Genomic DNA, 19,186 nt, shown 5'->3' with positions numbered 1-19,186 from the left:
CCTATATCACCCAAATGCTGTCCTGATAGTGTTTTATAACAAATTCCACTCCTTATAGTGTTCTTATTTCATTTGTCCTAACTGAAGGATAACCACATCTAATAACAAAGATTATATCGTGTGAGCAATTCATGTATGTAGCTCTAAGGGGCAAACAGCCACTGTTCCACAACAAAGAATGAGCTGGAGACCTTCAACGGTAAGTTCCTGGCTTTATTAAGGCAATTCCTGCCAACAAAATCTTCAATCAGAGCTGATCAGCTCTATTGGCAGTAGCCCTGGGGTGGCTGCTCTTGCAGGATCAGCTCTTAGCACAGACCTCCTAATTCCCAAGGTTTGCTCCCCAAAGGTGTCCATGCCTGCCCTGAAGTGTGACTCTGGTCAGCTCTCCGAAGGAACTCCACATTTCTTGGCAATTCCTAGTTCAGTGTCTGTTCAACAAATGTTTATTAAACTCCTGCAATTTGCCCAGTACTGTATTTGATGCTAGGGATAAACATGTGAAACATAATATGGCTGCCCTTGAGAAATGTATAAGCTACTATTAGCTCCAGGCCCATAATAGAAGAATGTGGTTAAATGTTCGGCAGTGTTCCAACCAGCAGTCGGGGGAGCATCGGAAGACAGATTCCTGGAGCACCTAAACTTTAATGGTTGATTCAGACCTTGGTCCTCTCTGAGATTCCAAGCTCAGTTCTTTCAAGGAGATAGATGAAGACTTCTAAACCTGGGATCCACAATAGAGTCTCTGGTATCAGGAGAGTTCTGAGAGAATTTTGTGCATATGCATTCTTTCATTTCAGTGATAATCTCAATTATGTAAACCAAAGTCAGCAAACCTTTTCTGTTAAAGACGAGATGGTAAATATTTGAGGCTTTGTGGGCCATATAAGCTCTATCAAAGCTACCTGACTCTGTCATTATTGCAGGGAAGTAACCATGGGCAATAACAAAAAGAAATTGAGGCATGACTAAGTTGCAATAAAACTTTATTTAAAAAATAGGTGTGGGGGCTTGGAGATTAGGCCAGCAGGCCAAAGTTTGATGACCTCTGATGTAAGTGAACATTTTATAACAGAATACTACTATGTGATTTCATTGGTGTTTAGAGTGGGTTTAGGGTTTGGTTTTAGGATAGAACCAAAAAGCATCAAGGCACAGTATATGAATATAAACTTATGTGATTCAAAAAGAGTACTCTTTCTCTCTAAAAAAAAAAAAAGAAAAGGAAAGAAAAGAAAAGTGGGGTGCCCCGGTGGCTCAGTCAGTTAAGCGTCTGACTCTTCATTTCTGCTCAGGTCATTATATCAGGGTCCTGAGATTGAGCCCCGAGTCAGGCTCCGCACTAAGCATGGAGCCTGCTTAGGATTTTCTTTCTCCCTTTGCCCCTCCCCCCTGCTCTCTCTTTCTTTTCTCTCTCTTTCTCTCTCTAAAAATAAATTCTAGGGGCACCTGGGTGGCTCAGTTGGTTAAGAGTCTGCCTTTGGCTCAGGTCATGATCCCGGAGTCCCAGAATCAAGTCCTGCATCAGGCTCCCTGCTCAGAGGGGAGTGTGCTTCATCCTCTCCCTCTGCCCCTCACCTCACTTGTGCACTCTCTATTAATAAATAAATAAAATATTTTTTAAAAACTTTTTTAAAAATAAAATTTAAAAATTTAAAAAAAAAGAGTAAGGCAATGGGATAGGAAGTTCATTGCATGGCATATGGCCTTGTAGACATGCCAAACTAGAAGGCTTCTGTGCTCTGGGAGAGCAGTTCCATATTCATATTGCCTTGTGGAGATATCATTATGCATGGCAACTTTCAATAGTTTGCCATCAGAAAATATATAAATGCAATGAAAGGGGCTTTTTTTTGTTCACCAGTATTTTTTTTTTTCTTTTTGGCATCATTTGGGAAAATATGTGTTTATATTGATTTTCCCAACAAAACAGTTGATTGGTAGTTAAAAGTAAGGTTACTGTCCATCATCATCATCATCAAAGTAAAAAAAAAAACAAAGAGGGTTTCATTACATAGGCATGGTTGATTAATCATTGGCCACATGACTGAACTCATTTTCTAACCTCCCTTTCCCCCACTGGTGCTGGGCTGGATCAAAGTTCCAACCTTCTAATCAGGTGGTTGTTCTTTCCAGTAAGCAGTGCCTTCCTGAAGCTATCTAGGACCCCACCTTGACTCACCTCGGTAGTGTAACGAAGACACTCCTATCACTTAGGAAATTCCAAGGGTTTTTGAAGCTCCCTGCCAGGAACTGAGGACAAGACCATACACATTGTTTATTATACCACAAAACTTGCAGGAAATGTAAGGAAAGCCAGTGAAAAGAGAGCATAGTGAGCAAGGAAGAACGGTGCAAAACAGTAGTTGCCAAACTTTGCTGCACACTGGAATCATATAGGTATCTTTAAAAAATAATGATGTCTGACTGCTACCTTCAGACATTCTAATGTAAATGGCAAAATGTAAAACCAGGGCATTAGGACTTATTAAAGCACACCATGTGAATCCAATGTACAAAATGTTTGGAAACCACTGATACAAAGTAAGGTTGAAAGACAAGAACTAAATCAGACAGAACCCTTTAGGGTTAAAGTATTTAACCCTTTAGGGATAAATACTTTAAATTTTCTTCTAAGTGCAATGGGAAGCTGCTGAAAGTCTTAAGAAGGGAGTAATAAAACTCATTTTATTTTTATAATAGCTATATTATACACTGTGAAATACAGTGAAATATAAGAAAAAGTATGGGAGAATGAAGACCAATTAAAAGGGATTCTGATGTTAGAGTAGGCAGTTAGGTTCTAACAAGATACATGGAGGTCAGGAAGAAGGAAGTCATGGCCAACTAGGCAAGGTCTGAGGCCTGTCCCAGAAGCACTCCACAAGAAGCCCAATCAAACCAGACAGGCCCAAGATGGTGGATGCCATGACAGGAAACTCCTGACCAAATTAGGAAGAAAAAGGGCAAAGCCCTGCTTATTGCTCCAAGTAGTGAATTTTCCACCTGCTAGTTAACAACTGCAGATAAAAGATAGAAACCCAAACCTTGAAGACACCTCTCTCTCTCTCTTTCTCTCTCTTGCTAGCTGCTATCATATCTTGAGAGTGTACTTTTCGCTTTAATAAACTTTGCCTCTTGTGTTACTCATCCTCTGTGCTGCATCCTCTATCCTGAATTCCTTCTCATGACAACCAAGAATCTTCAGCGACTCTTTTGGGTCTGGCTGGGTCGAGGGCCCAGAGCCCAGAATCACTCCATTCACCCAGTGACACCATGAGGACAAATCAGAAGACCTGATTTATATCTCTTGAAGCCTGGGTGATACAGAAGACTGGTGTCTGCCCCAGACTTGAGGAATTTTAAAGCCTAGGAGTGGGTAAAGTGGACAGTGGTAACTGAGAAGATGGCTTCATTGGGGGAACCTTTTCTATCAATAAGTTCAATGTGTGTGTTTTTCTTCTGAACTGGGAAGACGTGACCTTGTGTCAGTCCTCAGTCATCTAAAAGTGACTTTGTCCAGGAAGTGTGGTAGAGACCCAGATATATGTGGACAACCAGGAGTTTTAAATAGTCAGTGGGAAAATGTCAAAGAACTACCAGTGAGCCATCTGCAGTAATGGGAGAACCTCCAGAGAACCCATGCAGCCCACAGTAGAAGAAAGGATCCATTGTAGAAACACTAGCCAAGCCAGAAAGTGTTATGCCAGCTCACAACAGTACCAGGAAAGTAAAACCTTTACTGCCCCTTACTTTCCCTTCTCTTCTCCATTCCATCTTGGGGGAGCAATGGCATCTTTACCCTATTTTATGATCTGTGTGGGGAGAGGAGCAGGAGCAGAAACATGAGGCAATAAAATAGAAAAGAAGTCTTCTACATTGCCTATTCCCAGCAGGTGCGAGCTGGGAGAGAGGTAGGGTACCCAGCAGTAGAACTCACCAACATCCTTCTAGTCCCTTTTTCTGATTTAGGAAAGACGCATTTTGCAGCCTCTTTCGGTTACATGGGGTCTGTGACTATGTATAACTGAAGAAAAATGGACTGGAAATGTCATGTGTTACTTTCGTGATCATGGTATCTCCCCTGCCAGGTAAGTATGTCATGTGTTACTTTCAAACTGTTGCGATGAGAAGCCTCTGTGTGACTCTGTTGTTTCCTCTTTCCCAGCAGCAAGCAGGTCCTTTGTCAACATGGCGGCACCCCAAGAGAGACATGGCTTTGATTACTGAGTTACTGCAAGGAGGAGTTACTGCTTCGGTCCTGGGAGGACTTAGGGTAAACAAACAAATAAAAAAACAAACAAAAACCCAGAACATGTGTTAGGTCTGTTACCAGGGCACAACTTGATCTGTCCTAATTAATACAAGGATAGACGATTTAACCTAGAATGAAATTTGGAGTTTCTATTACTACTTGGGACTGAACATACTAATTATTGGTCTAAAACTGTTTTAGGGGTCAGAGAGCCTACAGGGCTTTTAGTGTCCAAGAACTTCTTTGAGGTCTCATGCAAGGGCAGGGAAAAAACAGCCACATACACATTGCAGAGCCATTGGGAGGAAAAATTACATTGCTTTATTGCCTCAGCCTCAAAACTTACGCTTCTGTTGTGCTGACTATGGAAGGTTTCTGCAGGTTCTCACTAGGCTAGGTCAACCTATTTAAGAGATCACTTCATGTAACAAGGAAAATAATGGCATATAGCTTTCAAAAAACAAGTTTATTTCCTCTGAGCTTTGGGTGTGGATAGGGTTAAGTCGCAAAGGAATGAAAAGGACCACCATCTCCCTGGAGTTAAGATTTTATGTTTCTAGAAGATTTTGATAACTTGAATAGACTGTCATGCCATCACCTAGTTAAAAAGACAATTCTCATTGCCGTAGATGAGTGTTGGTTATCTCTGCCGTGGTGGGGGGGGATGGAGCACCGTCACTGCCTCAGAAATACAGGTATGCTATTTGAATATCTATAGGCATTGTTTAATTGTGGTAGATGGCAAAAACGGCCACAATGCTCTGCTCTTCTTCTCTGTCCCTTCTATCTGGTCTAGTCTTTTGACTTGATTTGGCCAACAGACTGGGGTGGAAGGAACAGAGTTCAAGTTCTGAGCTTGGGACGGATCTGGCTTCTTGCCACCCTGGAGTTGCCGTCAGTCAGTCCAGGCTAGCCTGCCAGTGGGTGAGAGACACGCAGTCCAATCACTTTTGTTGTCCCAGCTGATGACTAGCTACCCTCCAGAGAGAGATCTGCCTGGCAGACATTCGGGTGGCTGCCAACACAAGAGGAATCCCAGCTTAGACCGGAAGAAGTAGAAGAACAGAACTCTCCAGCTGAGATCTGCATGCTGACCCGCAAGATGGTGAGCAAAATAAATGGATGTTTTAATTCATTAGCTTTTGGATGATTCATTAAATGACAAAATCTGATTGAAAAAATAAGGATGAGATAAATATTGTTTGTAAGAAACTCTGCTAATTATTTTATGAATGGTGACAGAAAGGAAAGGCTAATATTATGGAACAAATAAATGCCAGGTGTCGCAGGGAGGGTTAGGTTTATAGCTACTCATTTTTAGGTCTTGTATTAGTAATTTTGGCTGTCATAACAAACTGCCATAGACTGGGTGGCTTAAACAACAGAAATTTATTTTCTCACAGTTCTGGTGGCTGAGAAGTCCAAAGTCAAGGTACCAGCTGATTGGTTCCTGGTGAGAACTTTTCCTAGCTTGCAGCAGATCGCCTTTCCTTTGTGTCCTCCCATGATGGTGTCTCCTCTTCTTAGGAGAGCATGAGCCCTACAGGATGAGGGTCCCACCCTCACGACCTCATTTAACTTTTATCACCTCTTCACAGGCCATGTCTCCAGATACAGTCGCTTTGGGGGATACGGCTTCAGTGTGTGGATTTGGGGAGAACAGAAACATTCAGTCCATAACAGCTCGAGAAACACTATTATTGTTGAAATTCCTAGAGTAAAAAATCACTTCATTATTGTAGGATCAAAAGTCATTAGTCCTGGGCGCCTGGGTGGCTCAGTTGGTTGAGCGACTGCCTTCGGCTCGGGTCATGGTCCCAGGGTCCTGGGATCGAGTCCCGCGTCGGGCTCCCTGCTCTGCGGGGAGCCTGCTTCTCCCTCTCCCACTCCCCCTGCTTGTGTTCCCTCTCTCGCTGTGTCTCTCTCTGTCAAATAAATAAATAAAATCTTTAAAAAAAAAAAAAAGTCATTAGTCCTTATCCGCCCTTCCCTGCTAAATGATTGTTTTCCATAACACACAATTTCTTAGGAATGCAACTTTTACATTATTAAACTGAACAGATTATACAAATAATTCTCTCTAAAATGTTTGCTATAGAATCCAACATTTTATGAAGAGAAAGCATTACATTGGAAGAAATAACGAGCTTTCGTAGCTTTTTGGAAGTCAAGGAAGTCTTTAAACCAAATCACATTTAACGAAGCAAAAAAGAAAAATAATTCTCAAAGGCGCACATACACATACTGGCAATTTGATTATCTCCCTTTCTTCTCACATATTTTTATTTTTATATTTAGAAATAAATTGCCAACTTGTAATATTATTTGAATAACAAAATAGAAACAGTTATATTAAGTAAATGGAAAGGAATATTTAAAGTCTATTAGGTATTCCTATACTAAAGGTTTACTACAATTCATATAAAAAAGCCATTATGCAAATTTAGTATTTCTCACTGAGCAATGCCGAGTAGATATTGCTGCTATGTTGTTTTACTTTTGAAGTGTTTATATTTTCTTAATAAAAGAATGTTAAAGTATACAGCATAATAGCTACATATTAAAATATAAAAGAATGACATATTCAATTCTATGAATATTATTGGTGGGCCACTATTTTATGTGTTCATATTTTATACTCCAACTGAAGTCAATGGATATAGATCATTTGCTACCCTGACATCATGAAGATATTTTCCTGCATTGATAATTGTGTCTTTTGCATTTAGGTCTTTAATCGACCCAAACTTGACTTTATGTGTGAATAAAGTAATATTTTGATTTGTTGTTCATATGGATACATTTGAACTGAACAGTATTTATGGAAGAGATTGTTCATCCTCCACTAATCTTCCATGCCATCTCAGTCACATATATGTCTGAATACCTATACATCTGCTTTTGGGCTCTCCATTTTATTTCATTAGTCTATCTCTGCACCCAGACCACATTACCTTAATTATTACAGATTCATAAAAAGTCTTAATATCTAATAAAGCAAGTCTTTGCTCTGATTCTTCTGTTTCAAGACTGTCTAGTTATTAGCACCCTCTTAAATTTACATATAAATTTTAGAATCAGCTTATTAATTTCTATGGAAAGAAAATGCTGTGATTTTGACTAGAATCATTCGAGGGCAAAATCAATTAATATAATTTATCTTTTAATTCATTTAGGTATTGTTTAAGTTCTTTCAATAAATTTTAAAATATTTCTCACAGAGTTCTTGAACATATTCTGTCAAATATGTTTTTATGTAACTTGTAGGCTTGGTGTTATTATAAATGTTATCTTCAAACTTTTTTGTTTGTATTCTTACTATTTATTACTGTTATTTAGGAACATAATTTATTTTACTATGCAGATTTTTATTTAGCAACCTTTTCTTACTCTTCTACAAATTTATATGATTTGCAAATTAGTTTTTAATTCTTTATTCTTTCCAATCCTTACACACTTACTTCTTTTTCTTGTCATCATGCACTAGTTAGAAAAACTGGTAAAATAGTAAATGAAAGAGGTAATTGTGGGGCGCCTGGGTGGCTCAGTCGTTAAGCATCAGCCTTCGGTTCAGGTCATGATCTCAGGGTCCTGGGATTGAGCCCCACATTAAGCCCCACATGGAGACCAGCACCAGGCTCCCTGCTCGGCAGGAGGCCTGCTTCTCCCTCTCCCACTCCCCCCTGCTTGTGTTCCCTCGCTCGCTGTGTCTCTCTCTGTCAAATAAATAAAATCTTTAAAAAAAAAAAAAAGGAGGTATTGCTTGGAATCTAGGTCTTCTTCCTGAATTCAGAAGTAGAGCCTTCTCATTGTGTTCTCACTGTGTATAAAGTTTACTGTTGATTTTCAGTCACATGAAGGAAGTTCCCCTCTGCTTCTAATTTGTCAAGAACATCAACATCAATGGACATTATATTTTAATAAGTACCGTTTTTGCAATTGTTGAGGTATTTTATGATCTTTAATTTTATAATATGATAAATTATATTAACTTTCCCATATTAATACTTTATCTTCCTGAAGTAAAATCAACTTTGTCACATGCATTATATCATTTATACTTTATATATGTTCTAAATTCTTTTTGCTAGTATATTAACTTATGATTTTTGCTTCTATGTTTCATAAATAAATTTTGCTCATATTTTTCTTTCTTTACTATCTTTGTTGCATTTTGGCATTAAAATTACACTAGCCTCGGGGCTCCTGGGTGGCTCAGTCATTAGCCACCTTCGGGTCAGGTGATGATCCCAGGGTCCTGGGATTGAGCCCTACATCCGGCTCCCTGCTCTGCAGGAAGCCTGCTTCTCCCTCTCCCACTCCCCCCTGCTTGTGTTTCCTCTCTCGCTGTGTCTCTCTCTGTCAAATAAGTAAATAAAATCTTTAAAAAATAATTGCACTAGCCTCATAAATAAGTTTTTAGTGCCCTGAAAAAGTATGGTTAAGTTTGCAAAAATTTGTTACTTTAACACTGGTTTGAACTTGTTGATAGAGACTCTGCGCTTGGAATTTTCTTAGTGGAAATATTTTTTACTACTGATTCAGTTTTCTAGTAATTATAGGACAATTCAGACCTTCCAATTCTTCTTTAAGTAAATTTGCTTATATATTTTTTTCTTGAAATTTGTCAACTTAGTTGAAATGTTTTAATTTATAGCATAAAGTTTTCATAAACCTTCCGTAAATATTAAAAATCCCAGAAACACCCAAATGAGTTATAACTTATGTCCACACAAATATCTGCATGTTTGTAACAGTTTATAACAGTTTTATTCGTAATTGCTAAAACCTGGAAGCAAGTAAGATGTCATTCAATAGGGGAATGGATAAACTGTGGTATATCCATACAATGGCATATTTCTCAGCAATAAAAATAAAGGAGCAATCAAGCCATGAGAAGACATGGAGAAAAGTTAAACGTATATTGGTAAGTGAAAGAATTCAATCTGAGAAGGCCACATATCATATAATTCCCACTATGGGACATTCTGGAAAACACGAAACTATAAAGAAGGTAAAAAATCAGTGGTTGCCAGAGGTTGGGAGAGGCAGAGAGAGGGATGAATAGATAGAGCACAGGGGGTTTTTAGAGCAGTGAAATTCTGTATGATACTGTAGTGTGGACACATATAATATATTTAAACATTTGTCAAAACCCACAGAATACATAACAAACACAAAGAGTGAACTCTAATATAAACTATGAACTTCAGTTAATAATAATGTATCAATATAGGCTCATCAATTGTAACAAATGTTCACAATAATGCAAGATTTAATAATAAGGAAAACTACACACAGGGGAGAGAATGGGTATATGGGAATTCTCCATATTTTCTGCTTAATTTTCTGTAAACTAAAACTGCTAAAAAATAGCCTATTAATTTAAAAATAAATAAATATTTTATTAATTTACCCTTGTCATATGATGTTTCCTAGCTTCTTTTACAACTGCATCAACCTTTAAACATATTTTTCCATTACTATATTACATTTTTATAATGATGGAATCCACAGCTGTCTAAGTCCTGGACCTAGTTTCTTCTTTTACAAACTCTTTATGTACCATTAAAACACTACATTTTTCCTAATTGACTTATTTTTATGGGTTATTACTTTGAGAGACAGTTTTAAGGAATACTCTCATTAATGTTGGTTTCCTTTATGAATAACCATTTTTTTAAATTAGAGTTTTATTATTTTTGGCAAACGGTGATGTTTTTCAACGTCAATAACATTTGCTCAGCACCAGCTGCACCAACTCAGGTAATTCTTACCTACCTCAGTGTACACTTGTCTAAAATGGTCAATTTAATAAATGTATTTATTTATATTAACACTGTGGTCACATAAACCCATCAGAGCAGATATTCCACAACTTTAGATAAGTTCCATAACCCTGACTTATTGGTATTTTCCCCATGATCTTGGGAAACAGAAAAGAACCAACTTAGACAATTTTTAAAAAGCATATGTCTCAGGACACACTGACTGTTCTATGTTCTCTTTCCTTTTGAATGCAACCCATCTGCCCAAAGATGAGAGCTTACATATATATAGCCCTCGGGTTGCCTAAGAGAATCTGGCTGTGTTTTACTTGAGATGTTAGGTTAATATGATTTTCTTAAACTTCATAATTCAATCCACCTTTTTTATTCGGGGCAGAAATTTTTCCCTTGAATTCAAATGATCTACAAAGTTGAAGGAAGTTGTAAGTTCAATTCTTTTGTATTGACTTAAGCAACGAGTTGGAAATATCAGGCTGACTTTATGATATTCTCTGTAATTAAGTAGAAAAGTTATTTTCTGATATTGGTTATAATTATTTCCTAGTATTTGATTAGTATTTTGTCCTTTGTTTATTTAATTTGTGGGAACTATATGCATTAAGGGCATAGGGAAAAAAATTTTTTTTTAAAGATTTTATTTATTTATTTGACAGAGAGATAGAGAGAGAGCACAAGTAGGCAGAGTGGCAGGCAGAGGGAGAGGGAGAAGCAGGCTCTCTGCTGAGCAGGGAGCCAGATGTGGGGCTCGATCCCAAGACCCCAGGATCATGACCTGAGTCGAAGGCAGCTGCTTAACCGACTGAGCCACCCAGGCGCCCCGGGAAAAAAACTCTTAATACATAAATTTTGAGGTTTAGTTTAGAATTGCAAGATTTTTTATTTAGGATAAACTTGAAACTAATTAAATTATTTCTCCTTCAAATTCCAAAATATCAAGAGCTATAATACTAATGGGAAGAAATGATGAAAATAGTCTTTTCTTCTTTTTCTGGGGTTGTGCCCATGTTTTGGAATTCATTGTATTTTTTTACCTATAGATCTTGGGCACAGAATTTCTACTATTTAGCTATTTCCTAATAAAATTAGTTGTCAAAGTCTGGAGCAGGCATTTTTTTTAATTTTCCCGAAAAAAAAAAGAAATGACTCATAGTTCTGTACTTACCTTTGTAAAATGTACTCCGGAATTCAATCAAATTCTACACACACACACACAAAAAATCTAAAAATTAAATGTCTACACTAGGTCAGTTGCTTAGGAATAGTTGTAGAATTACCATGATTGAATCTGTCAGGTCTAAACAGGAGGAGAACCCAGACCAAGTAGTTTAATAGAGGACATTAATATGGACCACTAGCGTTGCAAAGGAAGAGGAAGATCTACAAGACAATCAGAGAATGAAGAGGACACCCAGTGTTTCACATCAACACCCAGAGATTAGTGTCAGTCAAAATTTAGTCTAGAGTTGGAGAGACAAAGGAGACAATGAAGCTGCAAAAGCTTGAGACTACAGAACATGCAGACAGAAGCTGGAATCACAGAGGAACAACCACTCATGGAAGCAAGGCCCATTTGGGAACTGGGATCACGGCAAGGATTAGCTCAACAGAAATTGTGGCCACAGAGAGAAGGTCTGCTAGAAAGAGATGGAATTATGGAGACTCAATCTATACCAAAAATGCAGCTCAAAGCCAGGAAAGAAGACAAGGAAGTAACCTGGCTTCTCTCCCGTTGTGCTCCATTTTTTTTTTAATTTTGTCTCCCATTAGCGCTATCTATCTAGAAAACAATTGGCAAACGGGGTGTGGAAAATCACGTTTGTGAGAATCAGGACCCTGAGACACTGAACAGAAGAGAAACAAATTAATCTTTTCTCAAGAGTGAAGTAGTTATGATTTGGGGAAATTTGGCAGAAATTTTACAAGTAAGGACTAAGAAAAAAGTAAGAAATGCAGGGTTGGAAAGTTTTATAGTGACTATCAGTAACATTATAACAGACCAAATTATTTACATGATTAGTGTTTATATCAAGTTTTATGGCAAAGAACAAAAGTCTCATAAATGTTTTAAAAATATCTATGAGCTCTTGAACCAGTAGGAAATCTTACTTTATGAAATTCTTGGCAAATTTCTTATAACACTTATTGATGTAGATGATGTGCCATGCATAGGGCTATCCATGCACTTTCTTATTTAATCCTCACAAAAGCTCTATGAAGTGGATACTATTGTTGTCATTTTGCAGATGAAGGGAGGACTAATTGTCTGAGGTCACAGTGGTAGTAAGTGGGAGAATTCCTATTCAAAGCCCTGTTTGCTGATCTCTACACTCTGTCTTGGTCACCATGTAATTCTGCCCCAGTCAGTGCTGGTCTGATGAGGCTTCATTATGTGTTATTCATAATCACCTTTCTGAGCAGATGGCTCTCTCCCACTTCCACAAAGCTGGCTCACAATAATGATGGTTAAAATTAAATAGGTGTTTTATATCCAACCCACACACAGAAGATGAAATCATCCCTGCTTATGTGACCAATGATCTTCTAAAGGCTATATGTACATTTTTATCTCTTTAATAATCTGTAACTACTCTGTTATTCTATAAGATGGCTAAGGGGATAGGTAGACTGAAGCAGAGAAGGAAGGCATTCCTCTATAGGAGGAATCATCTCTTGACCCAAGGCAGCTTCCAAACTTCCTTAGCCTCCAGAACCTTGCCAGGTTTGCCTTGCCAGTCCAAAAGTGGACAAGCATTTGGTGGTCAACGTTGACACACATCGCTACCTCTTCCTGGTCAAAGGAGGCTTATCTGATGACCATGTCCACATCCTGCCCATCGGACATGACCAGTCAGTGATCGAGCTTTCAGCAAGATGGTGGAAGAGGTGAAGAAATATAAGACTACACTGAGATAGCTCTGCAAGAGTCAAGGAAGTGGAGTGTTCTATTTTAGAGACATTATAAGAGCTACCATTTTTGTGCCACTCAGCCACTGCTCTGCTAATGACATTAAAGATGCCTACGTTACCCAGGCACAGGGAGAACAGATGGAGCTAGCTGTTGGAAATCCAGAGCTCTCTGACATCAAGCCCATTGCACAGCCAAGAGGAATGTATTTTTATGTTGAAATTGACAGAGGAAAGAAGCTTTCCTACAAAATTAAAAAAAAAAAAAATTTCCCTTGCAGTTAAAAAGCGAGGTCCTGGCCCGTGAAGCCATTCTTCATATTCCTGACCAGTCTGACTAGAGGCAGTGCCAGATGAGCAAGGAAGAGACCACCCTGGCTCACAGCTTCTGGAGAAACCTTGAGCCCTTTGACTTCATTCTGGATGACTGAGCAAAGGGAAAAGTGCTTTATGAACTTCACAGGAAGTAGTAGCAACCTGTTTGTAAAGAAACCAATCTCTAGGGCCTCCCGCAGAAACCACCTGCAGCAAAGAGGCCTGATATTGAACGTTCTCTGGAAAAAAATCACATTGTAGGATGAACATCTTATGTTAAAAGCATGTCTGTCTGTCATCCAGCTCCAAGTACAGACTGTGTTTACCAACATTTTCAAAAAAGTATCTAAATTCTTAAATTAAATCCAAATGCTTTTCTGTGAAAAAAAAAATGAATCATGAGTAGGGGCAAGACAAATTCTGCTATTTTTGCTTTAGACCAAATTAGATAAGTATCTGGTGGGTTGATTACTTATTTATTTATTATTTATTATTAATTACTGATGCACTGTGTGTGTGTGTGTGTGTGTGTTACAGGGAAGGGTGCAGTATGCTATTACCGAATTCTTTCTCAAAACTGCATAAGCCAATGGCATTTTAGAACCTTATTTTTAACGTGTATCAGTACTCAGAATAATAATATATGTTAGTATATGGGCTATAATAATATTAGTATATATGCTATATACTAATCAAATTTAATCCTTATATATTCCTTTATAATGCTAGCCAGGTTATGCTGAACATGTTTCTTGAAGAAATATACCTCAAAAAAAAAAAAGTAAAGAGAGGAGCATCCTTTCAGCATCATGAAAATATATTTTCTATTGGTAGGGCCAGCATGGCATTGGGTAAAGGGCACTTGTCAGGGATTCAGGTGTCCCACCTCCGCTCCTCCTTCACTCTGTAACCTTGGACATGTTACTTAGCCTCCGTTGTTCACAGTCATTTCTCCATAGAGAGAGGCAACTACTTCCTGCTTTTCTGCCTCAAACACACGTGAGGTAGGAAAATGTAAAATGAGATGACTGCTGTTATTATACTTTGCAAACTAAAATGATACACAAATTCAAGTTATAAAAATTCCCCTGAGTTTTTCCATGCTGCCCTAGATACACACTCATGTACTAAAATGATTTCCTACACAGACAGAAACGCACACACACACACAGGCTTGAGAAACAAGTGCCGCGCCCTGTATATGATGCACACTTATATGTTAGAATGTATGAATCACGAGCGCTGTTGGAAGGGCAGGGAAACAAGACCCTAAGTTGGATAGACTGCAGCAATTACCTTGGCTTCTATCTTACTGGTCATCTCTCTTACCATGTTGTTAAACAAATAGCAGAGGAAGGAGAATGGTGTGCCATTCGTTCACTGCCAGGAAAGGCATATCTGGCAGAAAATGAAATTAAATTATCAAACTACATTGTGGGCCCCTAAAGATTTCTCTTATTGATATGAAGGGGAAAACCTCACCATTTCATTTCAACTTAGAAGAATATGGGACAGTACTTCCTCACATAAATCACAAAAAGAACTTTACCACGATTGACTTCTAGAAAAATAAAAAGAAATGTGAAAATTATCATAAAGAACAGAACTGAGTTCACTATTATTTTAAATAATAGTTCTCTATACAAGATAATTCTACTACTGAAAATGAAAGAAATATGATATTTTTGACTTGGAGGATTAAAATCCAGCTAATTTACTGTCCTTTTTATCGAAAACAAAAGCTTAAAATGTCATGCCCCGTGGTTGAATTATTGGACTATCTTTGCTGTAGCTATTGACAAACAACTTTATCATTACTAATTTTGCTTGGTTTTTTTTCATTGTAATTAAACTTACTTTTTATAAATTTTGATTCCAATATGGTAACATATAGTGTTATATTAGTTTCAGGTGCACAATATAGTGATTCAGCAATTCTATACATTACTCAGTGCTCATCATGGTAAGTGTGCTCTTAATCCCCATCACCTAGTTCACCCATCTCCCCAGCCACCTCCCCCTGGTAATCATCAGTTTGTTCTCTATAGTTAAGAGTTTAGTTTTTTGTCCCTTTTTTCCTTTGTTTGCTTGTTTTGTTTCTTAAATTCCACATATGAGTGAAATCTTAAGATCTTTGTCTCTCTCTGACTGACTTATTTCACTTGGCATAATGCTCTCTAGCTCCATCCATGTCATTGCAAGTGACAAGATTTCATCCTGTTTTATGGCTGAGTAATATTCCATTGTATATACATACCACCTCTTCTTTATCCATCTATCTATCCATGGACACTTGGGCTGCTTCCATAATTTGGCTGTTGTAAATAATGCTGCAGTAAACATAGAGGTGCATATATCTTTTTGAATTAATGTTTCATATTCTTTTGGTAAATATCCAGTAGTGGAATTATTGGATCATATGGTGATTCTATTTTTAACTTGTTGAGGAACCTCCATACTGTCTTCCACAGTGGCTGCACCAGTTTGCATTCCCACAAACAGCACACAAGAGTCCCTTTTTCTCTACATCCTCGCCAACACTTGTTGTTTCTTGTGTCTTTGATGTTAGCCATTCTGACAGGTTTGAGGTAATATCTCATTGTGGTTTTGATTTGCATTTCCTTGATGATTAGTGATTTTGAGCTTCTTTACATGTGTCTGTTGGCCATCTGGATGTCTTCTTTAGATAAGTTTGCTTGTTTTCTAGTTTTCTTTTTATACATGCCAAAGATCAGTCTTTCTGATTGTCTTTATTTTAGGAACTACTTTAAGGAAAATTTCCATCGACTCATTTCTGTGTTGGTCTTAATTTTCTTCCTGATTTCCTAAAGGATGTTAGTTATTCTTTTTCCTAAATTCTGAAATAAAATATGTCACACACTAAGTAAAGGGCATCGTATCAGAAAAATACTGTATGTGAATAGACAACAACACCTTAGACTTCAGAACATCTTTGGTGCATAAAGGAGAAACATAGTTAAATAGATTTGGCTACATGAAAATGATAGCTATTGATTTGGAAGTGCTGGTTATCCTATTTTATTCTGGTATATGTCTTAAAGTGACAGAGGTTTGCTTTTGTCTTGTGTAATCAACCTATATTTATATTATGAATAAACACTGACAAACTTTTGTGCAGAATAACGTGACTTATTTGGTACTGATACCAGGTTTCTAGATGGTAGAGCTGAATGGGTCTAAGGGCTGACAGTAGGCCTTGGAGAAGGATAAAACCATCTTTTATTTTCAGAGGACCAGAATGTCTGGGATGAAGCACAGGTGAGCCATTGTTTGTTCTAAATACAGCACTGTCCTCTATTTAATTAGTAGAGGAAAAAATGTTCACTGATAACTTAATAATCTGTCAATTTTTATTTTAGATATTATTGTGAGTTTTCATCCTTTTCTATATTTTCGTAGACATATGTGTCACCAGAATGATGATTAAAGTATAGATTCAAACCCAAATAGAGAATAAAGAGTAGAATATCCTTAAAGAATGCAAAATTCTAGTTATTGAGATATGGAAGGAATCATTTAACTTTAGACTCGAGGGCCCCTGTCTAGCCCCGGCAGGGTCGTGGGTGCGGCCGAGGCGGGAGCGGCCCAGAAGGAGGTTGGCGGAGTCCTGCCCTTTGAGGAACTGCTGCTCCTCGGAGCCAAGTCCCTCCTCGAGGTCCATGTTTGGGCACCACGGGCTCCGCGGTGCGATCAGATGAATGACACCATAGCAGAGTTAGCCGAAGAACGCCCTCAAGTTCCTTTTGTGAAGTTGGAAGCTGAAACTGGTCCTTAATGTAGAGGCTGCTTTCGGGAAACAGGCCTGAGTGATGGAAGAGAGAAAGGGCCCACAGCGACCCCCTGGCTGAACTCAGGCCCATCAGGGGACCCGCCTCAAGATATCCATAGGCCCTAGCTGACCAATGGGCTACTTCCAGCCAGGCACAGTCACCAAAAAAGGGAGAATTCCTATGTCCCATACCTCCTCACCTTCCCACTTTAACTACAGCCCCCACCCACAGCCTCCTGGCACACGGCCTCTCCTCTGCGGTCCTGCCCGCGGCTCCCTTGCAGTATAGTCAACAAATTTCTCTCTCCGTTTTTTCCGCCTCGGGTGAATCCTTTCACGCTCAGACCACCAGCCCCCACTCTATCATCACCGCACATTTGGGGTCCCCATCTTATCAAGACAGACACCACATTTAGACACCACACTTAAGTATCTGAAAAATATGAATTTAGTTCTAGTCCCCATCCTCCTGTTTTTCAAGATTTCTCAGAAAAATGACCTATTAGATGGTGCACATGCCCAAGTTGACCAAAAAAGTTCAGCGACTCGGATCTAGCAGCTCCTTCCCACCCAGTGGTAACAAGCATCCTAAAGAAGATCCCAACCTTCGCCTGAAGAAATGAACTCCTGCCGCCCCTTGCATGTTGTTGATGAAAGGAACTCCTCAAGAACCCCACTGCGGTTTCAGCAAGCAGATGGTGGAAATTTTTAACAAACGTAATACTCAGTTAAGCAGTTTTGATATCTTCTCAGGTGACGAAGTTTCAGAGCCTCAAAACCTATTCCAATCGGCCCACCTCTCCCCAGCTCTATGTTTCTGGAGAGCTCATAGGAGGACTTGATTGAATTAAGGAGCTGGAAGTATCGGACAAACTAGATACAATTTGCCCCAAAGCTCCCAAATTAGAGGGATCAAAATACTGACAAATAAACCTTCTGTCATGCTCCTATGGAGGGAAACTAACAGGAAGCAAAATGTGGATTCAGCAGACAAATTCTGGAAATAGGATATAGTACTGGTGTTGAATATGAGACACTTGATGTATTGGAGGCTGAAGGAGTTCAGCAGGGGTTAAAAGCTTACTCCAATTGGCCCACGTACTCTCAGCTGTCTCTAACAGGGGAGCTTGTTGGAGGTCTGGATATTGCTAAGGAACTGAAAGACAATGGCGAGTTGCCACCAATACTGAAAGGAGAGAATTAGTGAATGTTACGCTTGGTGCCCCACTGTTGCAGGAAATACTTCATCCCAGTGGGATCTCCTGACAGTTCTCAGAGGAGGGAGAGGGGCAGAGACTGCTTCCTACCCAGTTATGCTCAGTGTATTTCACAAGTTTGTGCTAAATACATGTATGTTTCATTTTTTTCACTGCACACAGAATGCAATTAATATCTTCAAATCTAATTAAAACTACTTTGTGTAAAAAAAAATAATATTTTAAAATAAAATAGGAAATTAAAGTCTGTGTATCCGTTTTCTACTGTGGCATTTCAAAGGAATTAAAACTGAGGCTTAAGACAACATTTACTTGTTCATGTTCTGTAATTTGGGCTGCCCTCCATTGGATCTTTTTTCTGCTCATTTCTCCTAGAGTCACTCATGCAGCTGCTGGCACTGAGATCTCTTCTGGGAATGGGTGGTCCAAAATGGCTTTACTCATGTGTCTAGTGGTTATCTAGGACAGCCACTGTAATTTTCCTATTCAGCAAGATATCCAAAAATTCCTATAGGGTAAAAGCAGGTATCTTAAAGCCTCTTGGGCCCAGGCATTCAAATCACACAAAGACACTTCTACCATTCTACTGGTAAAATCAAGACACAGGCCCACCCAGATCCAAGAGGTGGGAAGATAGATTCCACCTCTTGATGAGGGCTGAGAAATTCACATTGCAAAGGGGCATGAATACCGGGAGGTATGACTCACTGGAGACTCTTATTGTAATAACCCATCAGTCTAGACATAAAACTATTCTTCCAGAATAATGATTATAACAACTGCTAATATGTACTAAAAAATTTACGAGTATTTAACAACTATTACACATAACATATATTAATTTTCAAACAACTCTGAGATAGGTACAATTATTTTCACAATTTTACAAATGAGAAAACAAGATCACATGGAC

General features: G+C 38.6%; 2 pseudogenes; both read left to right on the top strand.

Annotated features, from left to right (window-relative positions):
- The first annotated feature begins 11,561 nt into the window (after positions 1–11,561).
- Positions 11,562–13,382, top strand: LOC118001351 (annotated as a pseudogene).
- A 4,227-nt stretch (positions 13,383–17,609) lies between these two features.
- LOC118001300 lies at positions 17,610–18,260 on the top strand (annotated as a pseudogene).
- Positions 18,261–19,186: the final 926 nt, after the last annotated feature.

This window comes from Mirounga leonina, unplaced genomic scaffold (assembly GCF_011800145.1).
Source record: "Mirounga leonina isolate KUSES-001 unplaced genomic scaffold, KU_Mleo_1.0 Mir_53, whole genome shotgun sequence".
In the NCBI taxonomy this organism is placed as follows: Eukaryota; Metazoa; Chordata; class Mammalia; order Carnivora; family Phocidae; genus Mirounga; species Mirounga leonina.
The sequence above is the reverse complement of the archived record's forward strand: the minus strand, read 5'-3'. Positions and strand labels throughout refer to the sequence as shown.